Source organism: Lactuca serriola, chromosome 9 (assembly GCF_051521515.1).
Source record: "Lactuca serriola cultivar US96UC23 chromosome 9, Lser_US96UC23_V15, whole genome shotgun sequence".
NCBI classification, from domain to species: domain Eukaryota; kingdom Viridiplantae; phylum Streptophyta; class Magnoliopsida; order Asterales; family Asteraceae; genus Lactuca; species Lactuca serriola.
This window is the reverse complement of record NC_136416.1, coordinates 18,784,151-18,790,537: the sequence shown is the minus strand read 5'-3', so window position 1 is coordinate 18,790,537 and position 6,387 is coordinate 18,784,151. Positions and strand designations below refer to the sequence as shown.

At 35.2% G+C, this 6,387-nt stretch overlaps 1 non-coding gene across 1 annotated transcript; it reads left to right on the top strand.

The window, feature by feature from the left end:
• Positions 1 to 334: 334 nt before the first annotated feature.
• On the top strand, positions 335 to 407 carry TRNAR-CCU (transfer RNA arginine (anticodon CCU)). Its single transcript has one exon. It is a non-coding gene; the product is annotated as a tRNA-Arg (tRNA).
• Positions 408 to 6,387: the final 5,980 nt, after the last annotated feature.

The following is a 6,387-nucleotide window of genomic DNA, read 5'->3' as shown; positions in this document are numbered from 1 at the left end:
AAATGCAGACTAAATTTATATTTTGATACAAATATGTGAGACAATTTGTGTAATTTACTCTAAACTATATATATATATATATATATATATATATATATATATATATATATATATATATATATATATATATATATATATATATATATATATATATATATATATATATTCAAATAGATCTTAAACTAATTAATCGTAACGTTTAAATTAATGTTAAATTAATAATTGCATTGACTTTTATTAAATACAATCCGATGAGCAGGTGATACTCATATAAATGGTTCAAGTTGATATCTATCCCTATATTTATCTATACATCGCAAATGAAATATCAATTGCGCCTGTAGCTCAGTGGATAGAGCGTCTGTTTCCTAAGCAGAAGGTCGTAGGTTCGACCCCTACCTGGCGCGGAGCATATTTTTAGCTTACCAGAAAGATAATATAAAATGACCTATTTTTAAAGCTACAAGTCTAAGACTAACTTTATGGTTTATAATATTATCTTCTCATATTTTATGGTTTATTAGACTTCAATTACCAAAGGGCTTGTAGCCTAGCGGTATCAGGTGGTGTCCTCTCTCCTTGAGGTTGAGGGTTCAAGTCCCATCGTGGATATAGGTGGATTTAGGTGTTAGTTTAGAAGTAGTTATATATTATATTTGTCGGTTCAAAAAAATATTAGACTTCAATTTGAACAGTTTGGAGCCTAGGGGGTGTTTGGCTTATATTTTGGGGGTCAAAAATTCTTTGATGGGGAAGATAGAATGCAAAAAATGTTTGGTAATACTATTTTAAAAGCTATTTTTTGATTTTTTATATAAGGAAAAGTGATTTTTTGGAAAAGTCAGAAAATGCTGTATTTTTTTAACTTTTAACAAAAGGATTTTTGGCTCCCAAAAAGATAAGCCAAATCCGTATTGTCTAAATTATACTACTTTTTATTCTTTGATATTGAATACGAGAATTATGTAATTGAAATGACATATACTCCTAAAAATATAAGAAAAAAAATTATACTATGTTAATATTTGACAAAGATAATATAAAACTAGATGGTTTCTCATGCGTTGCGCGGGACGGAAGGTGTCGGTTTTTTGTTATAGCATTATACTTTTGACGTACAATGCTATAATTAAGAAAACTTTTAGTTATTTCAAAAAATATTTCATGCTTACAAAATGTTGAGATGGTCTGCTTTAAAATAACATCAGAAATGATCCGTCCCTAAAAAAAATACATAAATGACAAAAATTTCAAAAAATTGCATAATTATATATATATATATATATATATATATATATATATATATATATAAATTGTGTGTTCTTAGTTACAGTAAACATGATTTTTTTTTTGGCAAAATAAGCTCTTTCTTTATGGTTATCTGTTCTCTTCAAGTTTTATTTTTATGTGGGGCATTTTATGCCATTTTCCCCATTCTTTATGATCAGGTGTTTACACGTGTTTCTATACCATTATGTCCACCGTTTTTCGCCAATCACCTTTGGATTGCTGTCCACCACCTATTTTCACCTGTCCACCGCCTCAAATAATGTACCTTCCATCACCAGCTCCATTCGATGCGGTTACTTTAGATTGCTCTCACATTTTACTTCCCGTTGTTTCCACCCCCAAATCGAGTCTCCTCCCTTCTTCTACCCTCTACTACTTTATTTTCGTTTTTCTATTTCTGCCCGTATTTTATCGACCGCCCCTCACACCCAATCAATGTCGGCTGTCCCTTTCGCCCAATCGCTTGTTGCACAGCTATATCATCGGTTAATAAGTCGTTGCCTTCTTCTTATCTCCATTTCTTCTTGATTTCGTTCACACCTCCAACTACGCCGGCATAGATATTCATTCTCCCAGGAACATGGTGGAATACAAACGATCTTTTCAATCTCTCTTTTGATACATTTGTATAGCATTGGTTTTTCCTAACTCTACATCATTCATGATTTTGCCGTTGGACATGAAGATGAATCAATGAATTGGATTATACGGTCGGTGTTTTTTTCCTAACTCTAAATTGTTCATGATTTTGCTCCAACACAGGTACAAAAACTCACGCACCACGGCCAAGCAGGATGATCGACGTAGTATCAGTATGTAAAATCGACCCTTTTTGTGTTTTTTTGTTCATATACGTGTTTATGTGTTCCTAATTTGTGAATATGTTTTTTGTGATTTGTTGTTCCCAAAAATTAATGGAGTCAGATTTTGGCGACGATTTTGACCAGTTATATCATACGCTTTCGGTGTAATACCAACATAAAGCAGAATAATTTCTTTAAATTCTTTACCTTCATTTGCATTTGATGTTTTTTGATTTATAAGAACGAGTTAAAAAAAGGATACGTCAGCTGAAGAAGCCAAAAACAAGAATAGATAGTTCTATCTCGATCCAACTCCGATTAGAGTTGAACCAGAAATTTTGGTGATATTTAATTTCGATTTACCTCTTTAAAACGATATTTTCTGGGTCATTAATCTTGAATAGGGTTAAATCCAATAGTTGGAATAGTTGGATAAGAAATGGGAGGAAACAAATGTTGCGAAAGCAACATTGATGCCTCTTTCATTCCGTGCAACTTTACTTATTCCTTTTGGGTTCAAATTTTTGTTAAAATGGAACTTTCATGTCAACTTATAAACTGTTTTTTAGTGTGATGTGCTGACTTTAATTGTAAATATTTAACACATTTCAATTTTAATCATACGTTAATATGCATTCTTAATTTCTTATGTGTAGGTTGGCATCTCTTCATATAATATGAATGACAGAAAGTCGGCACTTCTTTTGCGCTTTTCAATTATTTTTGTTGTCCTAGTATGGTATAACCCCTATAAAATCTGACTTACACTGTTTTAGAACAACAAAGCGGAGATGCACGTCCACCAAATTCAGTTACTGTAGCTGATGTTATTTTTGTTGTGAAAAGACTCAATCAACAAGGATTTGAAGGAGATGGCAATCATATGTTTGTTGGAATAGTGTCTAAGCCCGTAACTATATTTGGTATGTACTTGACCCGGTTGTGCATGGTCCTTTTGGGTTGCCTTCTCCATAGCAACTTGACAAAGTAATTTAAGGAGAAAGAGAGAGTATTATGATTTATTAATATATTATAAGAATAATATATTAAAGGAGAAATCATATTTATTTAATTAGTATTGGTCATAAATTAATTAAGAATTAATTTAGTGGTCAAAAGAGATTAATTGAATAAAGGGGTATAAACTGTCAAATGTGTGATAGTTGAGTTTTAGGTTAAGGAAACCTAATGGGCTTAAGGGGGAACGAAATTATGATGGGTAACCATCATATTTTCGTCCAAGGGCCTTATTCCAGAAGGTTCCATGGGCTGCTTGGTTGTTAAGCTGTCCATTAGGGTTTAGAGTGAAACCCTAGTAACCTGTAACTATAAATATGACCCCTAGGGCATGAATTTGGCTACCACTTGATTCCAAGAGTACCCTAGGCCGAATTCTAGCCTCCTTCTCCCTCTCTCATATTGCCTTCTTGCTTGTGGGGTTTGTGAACCATCAGAGGAGTTGCATTTGTGACTCTAGGCTCAAAAGAAGAAGATATACAAGATCTAAGCCAACAATTGAAGAGGTAAACATCTAGATCTGATTCTATATGTTAATTATGTTGTTTATATGCTAGATTAGGGTTTGTAAGTCTTGGAATCAAAGCATGTTCAATAGTGAAACCTAGATCCAATCATTAGGGTTTGTATGAGCACATAGGAATGTTTCTTATGCATAAAACCCATCAGTGGTATCAGACCTTTGATTGGTTTCAGTTATATGTGATGCTTAACTGCTTTATTTGCTGAGAAAATGATTTTTTGGTCCCTGCCCGACTCAACTCGACGAGTCACTACCTGGACTCGGCGAGTTGGCCCCTACTCGGCGAGTCCAGGCCTGACTCGGCGAGTCAGTTCGTTAGAATTAGGGTTTTTCGGGTTTTTGGCTGCTGTTTTGACTTGGACTTGATGCTTAATTGTTTTATGGAGTTAAAATCCGAATTTTATCTATATTAAGTGTTTATCCTTGCCAAAAGAATAGATAATTTCAAATCTTTTTAAATATTAGTTATTCATGTGATAAATATGGATTATTTAAAAATTATTTGGTAATTATCTAATGACTAAAATTAAGATTAGGTCAAATATATATAATTATGAAATTAATTGGTTAATTTGAATTATTTGTTATTTGATCCCTTATGTTTTGAAAAGTTCATAACTTGCCCTCAAGCTTTGAAATTTGAATTTTGTAATTAAAAGTTTAATTTTGAATAATTTAAATTTCAAACCCTTAGAATTTTACAAGTTTAAAATTCAACCCTATACTATTATATATTACAAGCTTAATTATATATATATATATATATATATATATATATATATATATATATATAACTTAAATGCTAGTCTTACCGTTAGTAGGCCTCATTCACGAAGCCGGTCTATAAGGTGGGTATAAGGTTGCTGCCTATAAAATGGCGCTTAATGGGTGTACACTCACACCTACCGCTTGCTTGACTGGTGGAGGGTCGTTAGCCGAACGGGTAGGATAGGGCAACCCTCTACTCATTAAAAGTATAATGTTGAATATAAAGTAACTACATGTTTTTGCAAATTCCCATTCCTAGTTACTTTAGGGTAAAATGTGAAAATGATGCTAATCCATGGAATTACACTTCGTACCCTTGTCAAACGTTGATGGAGCGCGTGTGGTTAACCGGCACATAAATTTGGGGATGACATAGGTAGCGAAGGGCGACTCGATGTTTGTCATAGATCAATGGAGCGTGTGTGGTTTACCGGCACATTGATTAGGTGATAATGACATTGAGTGCACCACGTTAATTCGCATGGTTATTCACAAATTTGTTTGCGATCCTCGGCATCCCAGTCGCAAATTTGAAATGCATATCGAGATTTAAACATGCCATTGAAAAGTTCAATGAATCTCAAAGATCTAGGAGTTTTCAATACATTTAAAACCTAAATTGCTTTTTAGTTTTTCATGGTGAGAATTAGTGAATCGTCATTCACTTACCTTCAAGTTATTTACTTTTAGAGTACGACATCCCTTTCTAAGTTGTAAATAATGTTGTTGGATCCTAGCCCTAATTTCTCATTTGGGTGTTTAATTAGGGATTCATTTCTAATCAAACTTTGTCCCTTTCTTTTTCAGATGTCTGCTAACAACAACAACAACAACACTTCTGGGTCATTCTCGTTGATGAACCTGTGTCAGAAAGTGACATTTGATGGTTCAAACTTCAACGAGTGGATGAGGTACATTCGCATGATCACACACTACGAGGACAAAGAATATGTCCTCGATGAAAAGCTTGAGAAGATCATCCCAGATATTGCTACTCCTGAGGAACTGGCCGCCTTTGAGGCCCACGAGCGTGATGCCACGAAAGTTCACTGCATCATGCTGGCCACCATGAACCTCGAACTCCAAAAGTCCTATGAGGACATGTATCCATATGAAATGCATCAGGATTTGCTGGACAGGTATCACCAGAGCGCGAGGCAAGAGCGCTATGAGATCATTACTAACATGATCACCGCTAAGATGGGGAGTGGAGAATCCCTAACCTCTCATTTGCAGAAAATGCAGAGGTATGTTGATCGTCTTCTCAAACTTAATGTTAAGTTTGATGAGGATTTGGCTATCGACATAATCCTCCACTCCTTGCCCTCCTGCTACAATCAGTTTAGGATGACCTACCATATGAACAAAGAGGAGGTCTCCTTGAGCAAGCTCCAAGGACTTTTGAGGACTGCTGAGAGCAACCTCAAAGACAAATCCGTTGCACCGTTCCCTACTGTGGTCGCTCCTGTGATGGCAATAGGTCAAGGAAAGGGCAAAAAGAGGAAGGCTCCATGTAAGAGCCACCATAAGGGGAAACCCCGTGATGGTTCGTCCTCAAGTGGGACCAAAGCTGGCTCCGTTAAACCCTCTTCCGATCCTAAAGAAGCAGAGTGCTTCTATTGCCACCAAAAGGGCCACTGGAAGCGAAGCTGCCCTCAATATCTGCAGGACATAAGAGATGGGAAGATCAAGCCCACATTTGTAGGTATGTATTCTATTAAATCTAATAACTCATCATTTGCTACTTCATGGGTTCTTGATACAGGATGTGGTTACCACATTTGTTCTGATTTGCAGGGCCTAAAAAGAAGTAGGGAGATGGAGCATGGGAAGATGAACCTGATTATGGGAAACAGAAGATCTTCGCCTGTGACCAAAGTCAGTGTTTATTCTTTAGTGTTGAGTAATGGGTTAGGAATAGATTTAGAGAATTGCTGTTATTCGCCAGATATGGCAAGAAACATTATTTCTTTTCACAGGTTGTTT